Below are 22,040 nucleotides of genomic sequence, written 5' to 3'. Positions count from 1 at the left end.
CCGAAGGTAAGTGTCCGTGGCTGAGTGATCGTGCGGAGAGTGGATGAGGTTCTGGGGAAACACAGACATCCAAACGCAAACTACACAGAAGCCAGAATGGGGTAAACACAACGACATGAAACAACGATCTCACAAACACAAGACGTGAGACAAGCCATTATATAGGAGATGGGTAATGAGTGGCAGCTGTTGCTGATACAATTAATGGAGACGCCCACAACTAATCAGTGCAGACGCGGAACACACAGAATTCACCAAGTGTAAACAACCCGAGATCACGGTTTACCAACCGTGACAAAAAGTCGTGGTTAATAGTTAGTTAATAGTAAACTAAAAGTCTCTAAACTAAAGAGCGGCCTAAATTTCTATTAAGTGCAACTAGCCCATCTTAATGACAGAAACTATTTACTCTAACTTTGCCTCACCATTCTGTAGTTGAGTGAAACAAAATTACAATTTGAATGAAGTCAGAAGCTGGAAAAGTGTTGTGGGGAGTCAGGACAGTGGCTTTAGCTTTTTACACAACCAAGCTGTATTCGAATCCACCATTTCTGAACCCAGTATTCTCCCTTTTCTGACCACATATCAGCTCAGAGGAGCTAAAGAATGATGAAAATATGGGAATAAAGTGCTTAATGGGTATTTATTTTATTTTATTTTTAATGTATTACAATACACTGATGAGGTGCAAATAGTAGGCCAATCCAACATTATTTGCACTTACAGTTATATAAATAAAATCCAACACTATTTGGATACTAAAATAGCATCTTTAAACGTTTGCATTTAGTGTGAATGCCATCTAACATCCTTTGCCCAACCAGCCTCTGTCCAAATGTTATTTTGAAGGCTAAAAGCATCAAACTGAGCTGTTCAGCTTGACCCAAAGTAGCAGATCTATTTATTTGTGAGATCCACCAATGAGTGGTCCAGTGTGTGATTAAACTGATTGATGCTGAATGGCTGGTTTGCATGTGTAAGCATCCACTCCATGAGCTCCAGTGACTTGCTCTGAATGGTTCAATTGGGTACCATTCCTTCACCACACTTGAGTGTTTCACATCCCATACAGTTAATAAACATGAGAAGATGGAAACGGTTGATTTATTCATTTTTTCTGTTTTGATTTTGGAGAAAAATCTGCAGGAAAATGTCAAAAGGCTTTGAAAAGTTACAATAGGCTATACTATGGATATAGTTACAGCATGCAGTTCTTGTTGCTCATGTGATTTGGAAAATGTATTGATGCACTCATGATGTACTGATGATCTCATGGTGTTGCACTCAAATTAAACAAAGGAATAACTGAATGTTTGCATAGAGGTGAGTATTGTGTTTAGTCATGGTTTAGTGTGTGTACGTGTGGCCAGTAGGGGTCTTTTTCTGAGACTCAGCCATTATTAATGCAAGACTGTTTTGACAGCATCAATGCTTAGCCACTTTGGTCTTTTTTCAGTAAGACAGATCAAACACCAACATTAGCCCACATTTCACATATATCTAAACAGGAGGCTGTGAATTTGAATAAATGTTAGAATAGTAAAATAAGGCTTTTTAAATTCAAAAATGGAAGTCAAATCACTGACAGTATCTTTCAATGTGACATCGACATATAATCAAACTGTACTTTGGTAAAAATTCAGCTTTCATTTGGTATAAACTAGCCACAGCCATGCTAACACATAAAACTATGACTAATCCTGCAAAAGGTAAACTCCAATATGACCCAGATTACATTTGATTGTGTGTTAGCCACTTGCTCTAGACAGCGTCACACATTTTCGCAGACTCTTACTCATACATATGGCCAGTCAGCCCATAATAAAAAGCGATTAGAGACTTCAAAGGTGCCGGTCTGTGACTGAGACCACGTCCAAAGTTTCAAGGACATGAGCTACATAGTTTTACGGTCAGCCCATATCGCACGCAGCCACATCCAACTGACATGCAAGCCCCCCGCCCGGATCATAAACGCAAAGGTGCAGAATCAGCAGACAGTGCGGTATCTTTGTGGTTAGTCATGCTTGTTTGACTTATCGTCTGTGTGTGTTTGTAAGGGTGTGCGTTAAGACGGGCCGCTGTCTTGTGACTGTGCAGTGCTCCAAAAGCAAACTGACACGAATGCACCTGAGAATAAAGCTTTCACACATATACAGCCACACCCAACATACAGGAAGCTGATGGGTTAAGCAGTCTTACAGAAAGTGTAACGTGTTCCACATTTACATCATCTTGTTGACATGCATTGACATTTTCATTTTCATGTTTTTGATTGTGTGTATAATCAACCTCAAGCTCTGCTATTACACAGTGCTGTGTGACTTTAATTCCTGTAAATATATATATATATATATATATATATATATATATATATATATATATATATATATATATATATATATATATATATATATAGACACATTCACCTAAAGGATTATTAGGAACACCATACTAATACTGTGTTTGACCCCCTTTCGCCTTCAGAACTGCTTTAATTCTACGTGGCATCGATTCAACAAGGTGCTGAAAGCATTCTTTAGAAATGTTGGCCCATATTGATAGGATAGCATCTTGCAGTTGATGGAGATTTGTGGGATGCACATCCAGGGCACGAAGCTCCCGTTCCACCACATCCCAAAGATGCTCTATTGGGTTGAGATCTGGTGACTGTGGGGGCCATTTTAGTACAGTGAACTCATCGTCATGTTCAAGAAACCAATTTAAAATGATTCGAGCTTTGTGACATGGTGCATTATCCTTCTGGAAGTAGCCATTGGAGCATGGGTACATGGTGGTCATAAAGGGATGGACATGGTCAGAAACAATGCTCAGGTAGTCTGTGGCATTTAAACGATGCCCAATTGGCACTAAGGGGCCTAAACTGTGCCAAGAAACATCCCCCACACCATTATACCCCCACCACCAGCCTGCACAGTGGTAACAAGGCATGATGGATCCATGTTCTCATTCTGTTTACGCCAAATTCTGACTCTACAATCTGAATGTCTCAACAGAAATCGAGACTCATCAAACCAGGCAACATTTTTCCAGTCTTCAACTGTCCAATTTTGGTGAGCTCGTGTAAATTGTAGCCTCTTTTTCCTATTTGTAGTGGAGATGAGTGGTACCCGGTGGGGTCTTCTGCTGTTGTAGCACATCCACCTCAAGGTTGTGCGTTTTGTGGCTTCACAAATGCTTTGCTGCATACCTCGGTTGTAATGAGTGGTTATTTCAGTCAAAGTTGCTCTTCTATCAGCTTGAATCAATCGGCCCATTCTCCTCTGATCTCTAGCATCAACAAGGCATTTTCGCCAACAGGACTGCCGCATACTGAACGTTTTTCCCTTTTCACACCATTCTTTGTAAACCCTAGAAATGGTTGTGCGTGAAAATCCCAGTAACTGAGCAGATTGTGAAATACTCAGACCGGCCGGTCTGGCACCAACAACCATGTCACGCTCAAAATTGCTTAAATCACCTTTCTTTCCCATTCTGACATTCAGTTTGGAGTTCAGGAGATTGTCTTGACCAGGACCACACCCCTAAATGCATTGAAGCAACTGCCATGTGATTGGTGGATTAGATAATTGCATTAATGAGAAATTGAACAGTTGTTCCTAATAATCCTTTAGGTGAGTGTATATACAGTACAGACCAAAAGTTTGGACACACCTTCTCATTCAAAGAGTTTTCTTTATTTTCATGACTATGAAAGTTGTAGAGTCACACTGAAGGCATCAAGGGCTATTTGACCAAGAAGGAGAGTGATGGGGTGCTGCACCAGATGACCTGGCCTCCACAGTCACCGGACCTGAACCCAATCCAGATGGTTTAGGGGTGAGCTGGACCACAGACAGAAGGCAAGAATATCAACCCAGAGTTTAAGAATCTACAGTGTAAAATCATTTATCCTTGTTTGGCTAATTTTCACAGGCAAAAACATTTAAATATGTTTCCACACAATTCAGAATTTCCGCATACAGCATTCAGCAATGGAATCATGTCGGTCACGCAAATTTGCTGCATTGACCAACATGGAATTTTTGCCTGCAATATTTAGCTAATTTTGCTAACCTTAAAATTCTGATTAAAAGAATTTAAATTCTGGGGGAGGAAAAAAAAAAAAGTACATGGTACTAACTTTCCGGCCAACCATAAACAATCTAGTAGGCTTTATTTAGATGTCACCATTGCCATAGGAGTGGCATTAATTTATTTTATAAAGGAAAGATGTCATGCAACCATTTACATTTACAATTACAAATATATTCATGTAGGTCATGTTTGCATATGAAAAACAATAAAAAAAAAAAAAAATAATAAACATTGTGAAACGCAAAAACACACCAACACCTGAAGAGATGATTGTCTCTCTGGAGCTGATGGGCCTCTGGTCTGTTCAGTTAAGAAGAGTACAGGTAGACAGATCTGGAGATGTGTGTAGCTCAACAGCAGTGGGTCAATCTACAAACAATGTTATTGTGATGAGTAATTTACTACGGTTCATAAACCATACTTTATAAATCCATCCCCATTGTATTTTACTTCAAGTTGCAATTTTTTTTTTTTTTTTAAAGGTAAGGTAGGTAGGTAGGTAGGTAGGTAGGTAGGTAGGTAGGTAGGTAGGTAGGTAGGTAGATAGATAGATAGATAGATAGATAGATAGATAGATAGATAGATAGATAGATAGATAGATAGATAGATAGATAGATAGATAGATAGATAGATAGATAGATCAGGTGTGCTGTCATACAACCTTTGGCTAATCATAAATTTGGAATTATGTATTTGTCACTTGAGTGAGTCACTTGGCTTGTGACGACAAAACAAGACACAAACAAGAGAAGGGACTTGCCCCCAATTAGACATAAAACAGCCATAAACACGCCTCTACAGTCAGCTGTAAATCACTCGGGACAGGTCTGGTGTGCTCCACAAAGTTTGTTTTCTCATGTTGTTTGTGTCTGAGTCTTCCACAGTTGCAGAAGATGTGAAGGAGTGATGTGTGTGTCTGCGCTAACTGATGTGTGAAGAATTTCAAGGTGGACAAGACAAACTGCTTCCACGCACAGACACACACCGACACACACACGTTTGTTTTTTGTGAAAAGTGGGTCCATCGCATAGGCGTAATGGTTTTTATACTGTACAAGCTGAATATTCTATCGCCCTTCACCAACGCTACACCTAACCCTAACCCTCACAGGAAACTTTGAGCATTTTTACTTTCTCAAAAAAAACGAATTCTGTATGATTTATAAGCATTTTGAAAAATGGGGACATGGGTAATGTCCTCAAGTCACCCTCTCCTTGTAATACAAGTGTTATACCCATGTCATTGTACAAAGTTGTGTCCTGATATGTCACAAAAACATGCCCACACAGACACACACACACACACATAAACCCATTGATTTTACAAAGATAATCAAGTCAACTGGCAACCTAGCCTACATAAAACGACAAGAGATAGAGTAGTTACAGAGTGAAACCTCTTTCACAATGAACTTTTCATTTCAGAACAGCAGTACTTTTATCATTATCAAATTCCTGTGACCAGAGGATGATAGGCCTACATCATCCCTCTCCTCAGTGTGACAGATCACATATTCCCCCCCCCCCCCCCCTTTTTCTTTCTTAGAATTGTATGAATTCTTAGAAACAAGGTCAAGAAAGTTTTAGCTTGCTGTTGCTCACTTTTACTATTGTTCATATTTAAAGTTAGGGATTCAAAGAAACCCAGTGACACTTTAGATTAGGGAACACACGTTCACTGACAGTTTTCCCTCAATAAACTTATGATTTGCTGTTAATTGATATGTAAGGTAGTTGTTGTAGTTATGTTTGGGTATTGGATAGGGATAAGGGGAAAAGAATAACGAATTAATATGTCATTTATAACTTCTAATAAACAGCCAATATGTTAGTAATATGCATGCTAATAAGTCAACTCAATAGTGAATAGTTTTGCCTAATCTAAAATGTTACCACAAACACCTAATCTGAAGTATTCAATGTCACACATCGTGTGTGTTACAGCCATGATGAAGTGTCCTGTAACTTTTCTTGTTGTTCAGACTAGTGATCATTGCCTTCTAGACAGTAAAATAATAAATATGTTATATTGAGTTACATTGAAGGAGGGACCTGAGCCTCCCGTATGAGCTCTCGGTGTGTCAGAACACACTCACTAACCACTATGACACAGCCCAGACCTGATTATTTGTCTATATAAAGGTGGAGTTGGGGTGGTAAAGCGATGATGGAGGATAATTACTAGAATAGAAAAGGATTAGAATATTAACACTTAAACTTATGTTTTTAGTTTTGAACTCCAAATCTGAAATGTTTAAATCTATTATAGCCAAAAAATGACATATTTCAGGGGAAATGTAAAAAAATAAATAAAATAAAATAAAATAACACTACTAGCATACTGACTGTTTATTAGTAATTATAAAGCACATATTAATGCCTTACTCTGCATGAGCGTATTTTAGACCCGTTAACCCTACCCCATCCCTAAACTTAACAACTTGTTTACTATTAACTATTAAGAAGCAGCAAATTAGTTCTTTATTGAGGCAGAACACATAGTTAATAGTGAGAATAGTTCCCTAAGCTAAAGTGTGACCAAGAGCTATTAATGCCGATGTGACTTCGGGGTAGTTTGGTCATGAGCTCCGTTTAGCTTTTTATTATGCCAGCTCTGTTCAGGCTATAAAAATCATAAAACTGTATTTGTTTTTTATGTGTTATCTTGATGGACAAAACATTTAGGAATCATAATGGAGGGAATACTAACTTCCAGGCTGGCCTACAAAAATATAGCATCACTGCAGTACTCTATATATTATTTTATTTAGTTTTTTATTTAATAGATGTGTTTCTAAATGCAAAGCAGCCAATACGTGTTCAGCACATATACTATGTGAGATTTTTCAACACTATTCAGAGAGATCCCAGACTGAACCCTATGAAGTTTTTTTGAGAGAATGTTCAAATAAAGAATGAGTAGGTGTGTTTATTTCCATATAAAATTGTGATTTGAAATAATTTCCTCCACACCAAACCTGGTTGTAACTGGGCCATTGAGTCTGTAAGGATGATTCAGTGTTTTACTGGCATATGTGTGATAGTTTATTACAAACTCACAGACATACAATAATTCTGGAGGCTAATGATTAACTATGACAACAGCTGAGAACAAGACTCTGATGAGCTCCATTGTCTCAGTGACTAAACTTTATCCCCTTTTTATACCCATTACAGTCCACGTCCTTTCCTTTCCAGTGTTCACATTCACATTCAAAATCCACCTTAATTTAGGGAATAATGCGGCATTTGATTTTGGTGCTGTGCTGTGTGTGTGTGATCCAAGGGCAATTCCAAGGGAAATGCCCAGACAAATAAGTCAATTAAGGCCGACCTCTGTCCTAAATGATTCACGATTCCCAATGAGGTAAAGACTTTTATTGTCTCTTATTCTATCATGCCACTAAATAAGACAATAAAAGACCTTTTAAGATACAAGACACATGACCTGGGAACGTCCCAAGTCCAATATCTTTTGTGCATTATATCCAAGGTTGCTTTGGTTCAGTATGTGTATATAGACACTAGATGATTGTAAAAGGTCTATTCCCACATATTGAGGTGTCAGATGTTAGTTACAATCCGTTCCAGGCCTGAAAGGAGAAACCCCATGGAGGAAACATGACCCAAAACACATAAATGCTCACAAAGAAGAAACAAACAAGGAAAATAAACCAGACACTATTGAGAATTGAGAAGAGAGTTATGTAAAAACAAAAGACGTGGAGAGAAAAAGAGTGAGCTACCTACGTAGGCAGTGTCATAGGTATCATAGGTGTGTTCTTGATGTCAAAACTATTCCAAGAAGTAGGAAGATATTATCTTTTGGACAATTTTAAGGCAACATTGTGTAACCCCTCCAGTTCTACTGCCCTTACTCGCTCTGAGCGGAATTCAAACTGGCATTTCCGGCATGGGAAGCAGGAGCGCAAACAAGGACGCTAAAGACTGCAGCCTCTAGTATCAGGGGAAATCAGGGGAGTGAGATTTACCTCCACCGCTCTTACCAGTTGGCCTCTATTACACTCACTCCCCAAACCTATCCGGGTCACGGCACCAATTTTAACCCCTCCGGTTCTATCCCCTCACTCACTCTGAGTGGGATTTGAACCTGTGCTTTCCAGCACGGGATGTGGGCGTGCTAAAAAGGATGCTGAAGACAGCAGCCTCTAGTGCCTCTTGAGATCAGGGGAGTGAGGTTTACCTTCAAAGCTCTTACCACCTGGCCTCTGTTGCACCTTCACGTAGAAGAAAAACCCATGATGCATTGTGAGGAATGTTGATTATAAATTAAATATAGTTTTTCTGTGCTTGACAGAAATCACAGAGTCAATTAAATCTAAATAAATGTAAAAGTCTATGCTTCAACTATATGTATGTGCTAAGCATTAACATCAGAACTCAGAACTGCTTTAACATACATAGCAACATACAAATGCAAAACAATTGAAATCAAGTCAAGTGAGTCAAGGCTCTTGTGATACACAGTTCTAAATAATTCACTTATGAGGCTTCGTTTGAGTCAGGATCTTGCATATATAGGCAGTGTACAGTAAGGCAGCTCGCTAGGTGTTGGAATAGAGCCAGTAAGACTTGTCTTTGTGAATAAACAGGATGAATCCATGCAGGACTAGAGCCAAGGTCCAATCTTCTTTCTGGCCCTATACTTTATACTTCCTGCATGGAGTTCACAGTGACCAAAATAAGACCCAAGAACAATTGTTGGCCCCAGTGGGGCCTGAGTCCAGAGGAGGGTTTGATTTGCCACGCATGGTCGGGTTCTGGACACGTGTATTCGGGGAAGATCTCGCATCAGGACTGGGAGCCCTCAAACGTGTGTGACGACACACTTCAGCAGAAGGTCCCAGTTCAGCTGTTGTTTACATCCCTCCATTGAACATTGAACACACAAGCTGTTCTGCGATGCACATGGTACAGGAACAGAACAGCAGGATTCAGATTGTCCATGTTTGCAACATCCTCTGCATGACAATGGTGCTCATTTTAACCCCTTACTTTCTGAGACAACATGGAAAATGGTGATTAAATCAGAGAAGGCCAAAGCATTGATTAAACAAAAACCCAGTAACTTTTTAAAACATTTTTCTTTTAATGAATTTCTTGTGAGGATGCAGGATTTTGCCTACCCCCATTTCTGTTTTCAACTTCTCTGAGCAAATATGCACATTTTGATGTCATGTAATTATATAGAAAATTAAATGTTTGACAGCATTTTTTCTCCATATACTGCCTTTAAAAAAAATAATACCAATAATGAGTTTTATTCGGCTTGGACACATTCAATTTATCAAAAATAAGACAGGATAAAAGATTCTGATTTCAAATACATGCTTAGTTTAAAAAATAGAATAGAATAGAATAGAATAGAATAGAATAGAATAGAATAGAATAGAATAGAATAGAATAGAATAGAAGCATATATAAATTATTTCTGAAGGATCATACGGCACAGAAAATGTTATTAATAATGGTGAAAATTGAGCTTTTCCATCACAGGAAGTAACTACATTTTAAAGTTTATTAAAATGGTAATAAAATTGTAATAATGTCACAATATAAATTTTACTGTATTGATCAAATAAAAATAAGAGACGTGACAATATCTAACTGCCTTCGAAGGTTTTATATTTAAGCTGACACTGTAATATATATATATATATATTTTTTAATTAGCAACATAACCTTTCTGAGAAGAATCTTCTTGTTTTACAAGCACAAGGCTTATATTGTTTTATGAACCTGTAAAAATGTCAATTCTGTTGCTTTTTAAGGACGTAATTATGCCTTACGATATAATAAAATGTATTCATTAAGCATGAGATGGCACAATGTAGTTTATAACCTTTTCGACCCACTGTTAGTTAAGCCATGTGAGTTTACAAAAAAAAGGAATGAGATGGGAGCTGAAGGACGTAAACAACAGTGAAATAGTTGAATCTAGACGAAGGTGAAAGACTGATTGTGTCTAAATTTCATCAGATTTGTGGGAAATTTCTAGACTCTGGAAAGCTGGCATCTGAACTGACCATGTCAGTGTTGAGTATATTAATGGTGGAATTACTCTTAAATAGCAGATATGACACAGAATAACAGAATGCAGCATTTCAACACATTTTATCACAGAGGAAATCTTCACAAGCCTTCACATTTATAGAAAAATGAGACTTGTCGTTCAGAACAACATGTGCTGGAATGCACCTCAATCCTGTACTCCATCCAGCTTCCAAGTGCATTTCCAGTCCAGCCTGTGCATATGAGACTGTGTGTTTATCATAGTGAGGAATGTGCACTATTTAGTAAGTCAAATGCTGGCTCCACCGTCAGGATGTGTACAAACATGGTCTGGTTAATGGGCTCATGCATCAATTTCACACAGAACAAAAGTACATAGACAGTGCCAACAGCCTCTCTAGCATTCCTCTAGCATACTTCAGTGTCGATCTCAATTTACACCTCATCAGGATAAATCTCACAGAACATTATTTAAGAATATGTCCCAGTCATATCTCGCCTCAAAATCATTACATTTTGTATAAAGAAAACAATGTTACAATGCAAAATACACTACTGTAAGAAGGTTTTTGAAAGAAGTCTCTTTCCAAGCTGCATTTCTTTGGTCAAAATACAGTCATGTTGTAATATTCAGCATTATTACTTCACACTTCAATGTCACATGATCTTTCATTCATCCTAATATGCTGAAATGCTGAAGAAGCATTTCTTATTATTACTATATGTTGAAAGCAAAAAAAAAAAAATATATATATATATATATTATATTATATTATATTATATTATATTATATTATATTATATTATACATTAAATTATTTTATGAAAGTTATTTTTTTATTAGCATAAATTTATAAAATAAATTGGTTTATTTATGTATATATATAAAAAAATAATAATAATAATTTTTTGGGTGGTTTTGATAAAGGTCCAAAAACAAATTCATTTTAAAATCTTCAATATATATAAAAAAGAAAAAATGTCTAACAAATCTCATGAAAATATCTGAACATTTATGTTATATGCTGCTATGCTGTGCATGCATAATGATTAAGAAGCATTTTTATCACATGACTATATATTGAGAACAAAATTAGTTTGAGACAAACACAAACAAAAGTATATAAAAGCCTACATAATTGCAATTAGTGCTTATTGTGCAATATGTGTTATGCTTCCTGTTAATGTAAGTAGCCTAGAAACATCTGTCTCATGCAGCTGTCCACATCACTCAAAAAAATGACTCTTTGGCTGAACATGATTCTATCATGGACAGTGGTTCCACATGTTTGTACCATGTTATTTGGACATGAATAAATCAAGTTATAAGGACTTGTCTACCTTTAGTTGAGTTTACTCAGTTTGCTTTAGTTCATCCTACATGAAATATCTGAGTAGAGATAATATGTTTACATCATGTAGAACCACTGTCCATGCAAGTTTAGCCAAAGTGTTATAAAAACATTAGCAAGTAAGATATAACTTTTCTTTACACATGATGTTAATTGTTTGCAGTTTAAGGATGTTACTATGTGTACATCATACACTAGCACTCTCATTAAAGTTGCTTTTTTTTTAATTAAGTATTTTAGACGTTCTTTCAACCAGGTCCTCAACCCAACCACAAGCTCCACACTTCACCACAATGGTAACTCGCACAAAATACACCAATATAAAGTCTTTTAAAATGCCCACATAATAGAGCATTATACATGAAAAAGTCTCCTTATTATCACATTTTATTAAAAACTGCATAAAATAACACTTTATTTCAACATTTTCTCTCCCCATATCCAGTCCTGTGCAAAGCATGATGGGAAGTGTAAAACTTATTTTGAGGGACTTGATTGAAACATGTTCTTTCAAAATGAAAACTTTATGTTAAACCAACGAGAGACAGGTTTAAGTCAGTTTAACATGAAACAATCATGTTGAAATGAAAAATAGCCAAAATGGCATTAATTCAACATGAATTGTTCAGGTAAAGTGAACAAAACTAAAAATTCATTTTTTTGAGAATGAAGGTCAGTGATAACAGCTTAGCATTACTGACACAAATATTGACAGGAAGAAATGACAGAAAATAGGTTGAAGGAGGTGGGCAGCAGCACCTGACACAACAGGTATTGTGTTATCGGAAAACCCTTGGAAATTATGAGTTTCCCACTCATAATCATGACTTTATGTTGGTTTTCCTCTGCATTTAATTTGCAAATGTGATCTTTCTGACATTATTTGAATGCACCAATTCATACGCTCAATTATTCTGCAAAGCAGAGCTATATAAATAAGAGTTTACATTCTTTTTCCTGTCACACATGGTGCCTCGGATTCTGGTTGATTGAAACGTGTTTTAGGAATATGACTTTCTATCTCTGCTATGTGACAGGAATTCAAGTCCACACAGTCTCGCCAAACACTCTCCCAGTCGTGAAATACCTCATCTATTTTCCCTTAAATGAAACCGGAGACATTTTCATAAACAGCATATCCAGCACCACACTCATAAACACCACATCTGCAAGAAAAGCAGACAGGAGCGAGAAGGTAAAGCCTTCAAATGGAAGTCATCTGAGACACAGCAGCAGCGCCGAGCTTGGCCCAGGGTCACCGAGTAATAAACAGTTATGAAAACAGTTATCGCCAGTCTGAAGGGGTCGTTTTCATTTCTCATTTCATTTCCGCTCAGCGCTCTGGTTTCACTCTTGACTTTACGGCTGCAGGAGAACAGGGGCTTTAAATGAGAGGGAATTTCAAGTATTGTTACTTCACAGAGCTCCAGATTTATGATTCAAGTTTAAATTGTGTTACTCATGCTCCAAACCTGTAGGATCTTGTTTAACAGAGCAGCTCAGCTGTCAATCTCTAAAAAGGCCAAAAAGCACCACTGAAGAACAGTGATGTTTAGCAGTATTTAAATAGCATTATAGTTTTATTAATGTATTAGCTTTCATTTGGACGTTTTTAGTCATTTTATGTGCTTTTGTAATTTTTATTAGTTTTCTATTTCTTTTTTAAATTAAGTCTATTTTAAAGTTTATTTTATTCATTTAAAACTCATTGCATTTAGGCACTAAGGCATTTCTAATTCACGTTTAGTTATTTTTATATTACGTTTTTCTTCTTAAACTTAATCTTAATATTTAATATTATTCTTCAAATAACTAAGACTTTTGCCACACTTTAGATTAGGGACCAATCTTCTATAGTGTACAGTGTTTACTATATTAACTACAACTTTTGCCTCAATAAACTCCTAATCTGCTGCTTATTAATAGTTCGTAGAGTAGTTGCTATATGGTCATGTAGAATAAGTCATTAATATGTGCTTTATAAGCACTAATAAACAGCCATAGTTTGCATGCTAATAAGCAAATAGTTCATAGTCAAGAAATCCATATACGTAAAAAGTGTTGCCATTTTTTTTTATTAGTTTTAGTTAACAATACAAACTCTGTGAAAGCACCATAAAACTAGATTATCAGACTCATATATTTCATGCTTCAAAAGACATACGATAGCTTTGTTTGAGAGAGAGATAAAAGCATAATAAATGACTGATCTTCCCCTCAGTTATTGCTCTAACTGAAATATCAATCTCTGACAAAGGCATCTGTGGACTAAGACAAATCTAAAGGGGTGGTAAATCAGCTATTTTCAAAGGCTTGATTGTGTTTATGAGGGGCACTCTAATGTGTTCATGCTTCATTTCAAACAATAAATAAAAATACAATATTAGTAGTTTTTTGGATATTTTATAGATCTGTTGCTATTTGTAAATGCTACTGCTGTTTATATATATTTTTTAATCCTTATTAACACTTTAGTAGCCTACAGCAGAATAGGCTACATGATTGCATTTTTTAGTAATTTGAGTAATTGTTTCATTTCTAACAGGAACATTCTACTATAACAACTGTTCCTCTTCTCTAAAGCAGCCCAGCATAGCCTCGCCCCCTTTGATGCGGGTTCCCAGGGGGCAGGGTTAATGTACATTTTAGGGCTTGAGATGTCACCAACCCAAGAAGAGGCTCAATGTAATCTACCAAATGTGTGTTATAGGCCTTAAAATGTGAATTCTGTCAAATAAAATATCTCTCTTTGCATTGAACTTTGAGTATTGTGACTTTGCAGATGCTGTTTATGCTCAAACAGCAAAATTACATTAATAACTAAAGTTAAAGGTGATGTATGTAAGATTTTGAACCTACTACAGCAGAAAATTACCATAATATGTTTGCAGATATTTAAGAAACATGCTAAGTTAGCATACTTGTTTATCTGAAAAACAATGATGCAGTCAGTTATTCTCCTTTGAAAATGTGCGTTCCGGGATAGAATTTCGGTCTCTGTTTTGGTTTGTGAAACCCTCCCACTGTCAGTTTACCCAATTGTATTTCGCCAGTTGGCGAAAAAAAAAGCGTATTTCATTTTATTAGTTATCAAGTGCACTCCTTCCTGTTTGTTTTGCCAATCTGGCAACCTGCATGTGTATCAAGTCTGAGGAGGAGGGGCCGGGTGAAAAAAAAAAAAAACCTCTCCAATATTTTGAATTTGGACTGCAATACCTAGTTCAACCACTCGGTGTCAATTCTACATGCAGCACCTTTAAAAAAAGTTACATCTTAATCTTAAAATTTTTAAAAAATTAACATTTTTATTTGTATCCATGTAACTTCAGGCTGACTAGGCCTTCAAAATCTTTATACAGTCACAGCATGAACATTCTTTAAAGGTGACATATCATGAATATCTGACTTTTCCATGTTTTAATGCCATAATCAGTGTACTGTACAGTATATTGCTCCAGACACACAGATCTAAAATAAACATGCAATTTATTTCCCAGCTGTTTACCTTCACAGACATAACCAACTGTTTTTGTAACTTTTGTAACATTTGTAACATTTGTAAATGTATGGGGGTTTTTTTACGTAAACTTGAACTTAGTTTAGCGCTCACATGCTGGGACACCCACTTTCTTACCATGTGCTTTTGATGTGTGTATTCAGAAAACTGTACAGTATTGTTCAAAATAATAGCAGTACAATGTGACTAACCAGAATAATCAAGGTTTTTCGTATATTTTTTTATTGCTACGTGGCAAACAAGTTACCAGTAGGTTCAGTAGATTCTCAGAAAACAAATGAGACCCAGCATTCATGATATGCACGCTCTTAAGGCTGTGCAATTGGGCAATTAGTTGAATTAGTTGAAAGGGGTGTGTTCAAAAAAATAGCAGTGTGGCATTCAATCACTGAGGTCATCAATTTTGTGAAGAAACAGGTGTGAATCAGGTGGCCCCTATTTAAGGATGAAGCCAACACTTGTTGAACATGCATTTGAAAGCTGAGGAAAATGGGTCGTTTAAGACATTGTTCAGAAGAACAGCGTACTTTGATTAAAAAGTTGATTAGAGAGGGGAAAACCTATAAAGAGGTGCAAAAAATGATAGGCTGTTCAGCTAAAATGATCTTCAATGCCTTAAAATGGAGAGCAAAACCAGAGAGACGTGGAAGAAAACGGAAGACAACCATCAAAATGGATAGAAGAATAAACAGAATGGCAAAGGCTCAGCCAATGTTCACCTCCAGGATGATCAAAGACAGTCTGGAGTTACCTGTAAGTACTGTGACAGTTAGAAGACGTCTGTGTGAAGCTAATCTATTTTCAAGAATCCCCCGCAAAGTCCCTCTGTTAAAAAAAAGGCATGTGCAGAAGAGGTTACAATTTGCCAAAGAACACATCAACTGGCCTAAAGAGAAATGGAGGAACATTTTGTGGACTGATGAGAGTAAAATTGTTCTTTTTGGGTCCAAGGGCCACAGTCAGTTTGTGAGACGACCCCCAAACTCTGAATTCAAGCCACAGTACACAGTGAAGACAGTGAAGCATGGAGGTGCAAGCATCATGATATGGGCATGTTTCTCCTACTATGGTGTTGGGCCTATTTATCGCATACCAGGGATCATGGATCAGTTTGCATATGTTAAAATACTTGAAGAGGTCATGTTGCCCTATGCTGAAGAGGACATGCCCTTGAAATGGTTGTTTCAACAAGACAATGACCCAAAACACACTAGTAAACGGGCAAAGTCTTGGTTCCAAACCAACAAAATTAATGTTATGGAGTGGCCAGCCCAATCTCCAGACCTTAATCCAATTGAGAACTTGTGGGGTGATATCAAAAATGCTGTTTCTGAAGCAAAACCAAGAAATGTGAATGAATTGTGGAATGTTGTTAAAGAATCATGGAGTGGAATGTCAGCTGAGAGGTGCCACAAGTTGGTTGACTCCATGCCACACAGATGTCAAGCAGTTTTAAAAAACCGTGGTCATACAACTAAATATTAGTTTAGTGATTCACAGGATTGCTAAATCCCAGAAAAAAAAAAAAATGTTTGTACAAAATAGTTTTGAGTTTGTACAGTCAAAGGTAGACACTGCTATTTTTTTGAACACACCCCTTTCAACTAATTGCCCAATTGCACAGCCTTAAGAGCGTGCATATCATGAATGCTGGGTCTTGTTTGTTTTCTGACAATCTACTGAACCTACTGGTAACTTGTTTGCCACGTAGCAATAAAAAATATACTAAAAACCTTGATTATTCTGGTTAGTCACATTGTACTGCTATTATTTTGAACAATACTGTATATCAGAAGTTTCAACTAATATGGTTTAAAATGCATTATTTCAGCATGATAAACATGATAATCAGAATCAAAACAGATTTTGTAATGATGCAGCTCTATTCTGGAATAGGGGCGGGGGAAAAAAGCTCATTAGCATTTAAAAAGACTGACACGATAAACAGCGTGTTTCTGCTTCCACTCGAAATAGGCATTTTCAAAATGACATCATAAGTGATCTGTGGGGTATTTTGAGCCGAAACTTCACAGACACATTCTGGGGACACCAGAGACTTATATCACATATTGTAAAAAGGGGCATAATATTTCTCCTTTAAAAGATCTCCTTTTGTGTTCCATGGAAAAACTCAAATTTGGAACAAAAGTGAGGAAAATGAAGATATTTTACATTTTTGAAAGAACGTCTTCAATTATATGCCTCTCTTTAAGAGGGATAGTTTTATACATTTTATATATACATATAAAACACATATAAGACTTTCCAGGTGAACTTTCCCATATTAAAACAATGTTTATTTTTGAGTGAACTGTCTTCTTTAAGTTTTGTCTTCTTTAAGTTATATATATATAAACATATTTAAGACTTTCCAGGTGAACTATTGCATATCACCTGTCTCAGTTTTACAGCCACAAACAAAAGGCCTAATCTCAATCTCTCCACTTGAGAAGACTTTAACCAGCTCTAAAAGCATAAAGCTCAGTCTGATTAGAGATTCCTCTAAAACCAAACACACGGGCGTGTAACAACTTGTTGCAACATCTTGCCGCATTAAGTACTGAAGCTTTTAATTAGTTTATCTGAAAATAAATTTAGGATCTTACACAAGTTCCTTTATTTGGTTAAAACCTAACTGACCATGATATTTGCATGACTTCCAGATCTGTGGACTCAGGTCAGTGGGCTTCCTAACCTCACAATTGAAAATAGACATGGCACAAGTCCGGCATTCATCTTGTTTAAACACTTGTTGTGTAACGGACTAATTCTAGTTAACAATTAAACTTTATTTTCTGGTTTTGGGTGGAATTTATTGGTTAAACAAAGGAGCTGCATGCTAAAAAAGCCAGTCAAGGTCAGCTGAGTGTTTCGATCCACCTTTCTGTGTACCACACACTATTTGGACTCTATCACAAGCCCTTTTAAAAAAGCGATTGGGCACAGATATGTATAATCAGTGTTTACTTATTTACTTTCTAGTAAGTGAGTGAGAGAAACAGACGTTTGTGTGTTTTAGTGTGTGTGCACTGTTGGCAGACGTAGAAGGATCTCTTTGCTGGGCCTGAGGAGCGAGGAGGATGCTTACAAACACACACACATGGCAGAGAGCTCTCTCAGTCCCACTCCATGAATGACCTGCCTCAGTCTCCGCATAAAGACGATCTATGAGACAGATCGCCTGGCCTGCCGGGTCACGTGACCGGTGAAGGAGTCATTGATGACAGTGCTAGAGGACAGAGCTCTGCTCAATGGCATGAGCTACAGTACCGGGGAAAACCAGGGAGGGAGACGAACAGCCACTGCTATTTAAAAGTGGGTAACTTGGACGCTACGCCACAAATAACAGTGATAAATCAACACTAGACATAGTTAGCATAGCATAGCTCTGCACACACCCACACTGTCAATTTTTAGGTGACCCACATCGCTGCCTGTATATGCTTTCCTGAAGGCGCTGGAATCCATTCTGTTGAACAGATTGCAGAAAATGTTCCATTGCCTGTCAGATATCACTCAAATCGGTGCACTAAGAGGACACACCTATATATGTGACAGTGTAGAATTTCGTCCCCTTTCTTTTATAAGGTTCTTTCTTTTTCTATTTTTGTCAAAATCGAGTTATTCACGTATTCTTATTCAGTGACAACTTATTTATATTATGTGATCATTTTTTATGTTCTGTACACTTTGGGACTTTTTATTTAAATAAACAACAAAATTGTATCTACTGTATACAGTCGAATGGAACGCAAAAACTTAGAAGCTCAAAATCTCAAAACTACTCGGAATGCAGATAGAACCTTATAATTCCAAGAGGACCATTTGTAAACAGGTACGATATCAGTTAGTTAAAATATGTCTTTATAAAATTATCATAGATCTTTTTGTGAAAGATTCCTATGTCCTATATCCTAACTTGATCTTCTGGTGAAAACAACAACCCATATGCCAGACATCTATAGTTATTTAGTCTACTTAAATCCCACCCCTTTATTAAAATCGACTGCAAGCTTGTATTCACACTATCAATGATATTAATTATACAAAAAAAAAAATAATAATAATAATAATAATAATCCTTGCAAACAATGAGATGCATTAACGTTTTGTTTGTTTTTAAGGGAATATTAACTCTGATTTATCTAATCACTGACGTCTCTTTGAAAAGTGGGATTTTGGAGAGTTCAGTGGTTAACTCTGAAAGAAAATAGTGATTTTATTAAAGTTCATTCATGCTAATACACAAAAAAGTGCCCTTTTTTTAGTTATATGCATACTAGAACTCATATATGACATTATTGGCAGAGTTTATAGAGACTAACTAGTGTGTTTGTTACCCTCACTTTAGATCCTCTCTCTTACCCTACTGATGGGTTAAAGCCTGTTCACACAGAGACGAAAATTTGGTGTGATAACCATTTACATTTGAATGAACGCCTGTGAATGCATCTCTTCAGACTGACACAAGCATTTACATGCTGTCAACGTGACAGATTTTTATTTATTTATTTTTACATAGAGGTAATCTCTATTCCTTTGGATTGTGAAGAAATTTGGCTTTTTGCGTTCATGTCATATGAGCTGACACTGTCAGATTGAACTATGTGTCCAGATATGTCTGCTTCCCTGCTATACTGCAGGCAGAAAAAGTGAAAAGAGTTCAGAATTCACAGCATGCGTAAAATCAATAGGCTAAATGCTGAGAGGTGCACATCTAATGGAGACTTTACTTCACCATGAGGCCACAGGAAAGGATCTGTGAATGACAGTGAATGACACAACTGTCACATGACAAGCGCAGCAAGGCAGATGTGGTTTGTCTGGATTTAATTTGTACTACACACACATTAAAACTAGTACATACTCTTTTAATAGTTCCAATGTAAGTTCTTCCTATTCAAATGTAGCATGTAAAGCATCTCCTATACCAGATAGTTAATCTGTCATTTTCTTACCTATCGATCTAAACAGACGAACTGGAATACATTTTTGCGCCATACATTTGTGTTGATGTGAGCAGGGCTTTAACCTCAGTAACTGAATGCAATAAACCAACTGCGTATAGCCAAAACATGTTTACATGAGCTATTATTAAACACAGTGAGGAATGCATACTGTTTCCAACATGAAATCAACATTTTCTGTTTACGTCGTATTATATGAGCCTGATATGCTATGGCTGCATGTTTAACAAATCCAAATAGACCAAATATAAGGCTGACAGTGACTGTGCCGATGTTTGTGCTTTCCATGTGTGTTTTGAGAGCATGTGTACGATAGCCGGATTAGTTACGGGCTGTTTCTGTGTCAGTACATGAGGTGTGTGTGCGGACTGGCAGATTGAAGTTTATTTGTGGTGTGTTTGAGTGGGCGTGAGCATGCACATGTAGTGTGCATGGAGATAGCACATGGTTTATTAAAAGACATTCTTCCAATAGGATCCCTTACGTGGTGTAACTCACTTTGGCTCAGGGTCTGTTTAATGGTGCAATCTTGGCTCTCAAGGATAATATCGGGCAGAGGGCAGCATAACCCGACCCACAGCATGGCACAAAAACATGCAGATGTACTTGTAGATGTACAGTATACACATGAACTGAAAATGAAAAAAAAGAAAGAAAAATCTGTCCTAATTTGATCATCATCTTTCCAAACTTGTATGACTTTCTATCCTAATAAGGCACCAATTGCTGTTTTATATACAATATTAGCACTTAGACCTGAAGCTTTTCTAAAGTCATATGATAGCTTTTTTTATTTACTGATAATCATCTTTCTAAAATGACCTATTAACTGCTACGACTGGGTCATTGAGTCAAAGAGTTAGAACACTTTAGACCTGTTTTGTGAACTGGATTAACCGAACTGAAAATACTGGTAATACTTTAGATTAAGGAACACATACTCACTGTTTTCCCTCAATAAACTCAAAATTTGCTGTTTATTAATTGTTGGTAAGGTAGTTGTTGTAGTAGTTTTACATACGGTAAAGGGATCTAGAATATGGTCATGCGGAATAAGGCATAAATATGTGCTTTAAAACAGCCCATTTATCATATGCATGCTTAATAATAACTAGTTAATTGGAAGAACATAAAGGTAAGTAAATTATTTTTGTAAAAAATATATAAGATATTAGAAGACTCTGAAGAACCTGCACAGGGAAAGAGAGAATGAAAGGGGAAAGAGAGGAATAATAAACATCCTGACATGCACAAACATTCATTTCCAGCACTCATTTCCCTCAGAGACCTTATCAACACGGCCTTTGTCTAAAAAGTGGTCGATATGAAATCTCAACATGACCAAGCACACCACCTCAAGAGCACCTTCCGCTTCGAGGTCCCCCACCCTACTTTCCCCTCAGAATCAACTTCACCTAATATCCGTAAAGAGCTCACCTCTGACCTCTTCAGCTTCCCACATTTACACGTTGAAACCTGAAGACCTTGTCCTTCTTTCTCACAAATGTTCCAGAGTGATGCTCTTACCAGCTGCAAACCAATGTCCCCAAGAGCTCAGCAGATAATGACCTCAGCAAGCTTACACGCTCTCAGCCTAGCTACAGTATCGGTACAGTATAAACATTTTGGATGATTACATGCAATTACTTTGTGGTCCATAAACACATATTCATACACACACACACAACGAGAGAGAGACGCTCCTCCATCATAATATACCAACAGATTTCAGGGGTTTCTGTTCAGGAGCCAAAAAACTGTTTACTCAGTAATAACGCAAATGGGTACAGTTATCCACGTCACGCTGCCAAGAAATTGCTGGAGTGTGCGCACCAATTAAACATCTTCAAATAAGGCTTCCACTTACGAGCGTAAGCTGCTTGATTTTATGATCTACTGAGTTTGTGTATGTACCGAGCAAAGAGTGGGAGTGTGTGTTTACTTGTAAACTATTAGACCACCACACTGAGGAATGTTTTCCACATTTCTGGCCAGAAAATGTCCTGTTTTGATCATGTAAATAGTTTACCCAAGTGAATAATTCTCAATTCAGATTTTTATAGATCAACGTATAAGA

This window comes from Carassius gibelio, chromosome A13 (assembly GCF_023724105.1).
Source record: "Carassius gibelio isolate Cgi1373 ecotype wild population from Czech Republic chromosome A13, carGib1.2-hapl.c, whole genome shotgun sequence".
Classification (NCBI taxonomy): Eukaryota; Metazoa; Chordata; class Actinopteri; order Cypriniformes; family Cyprinidae; genus Carassius; species Carassius gibelio.
This window is presented reverse-complemented; position numbering follows the sequence as displayed.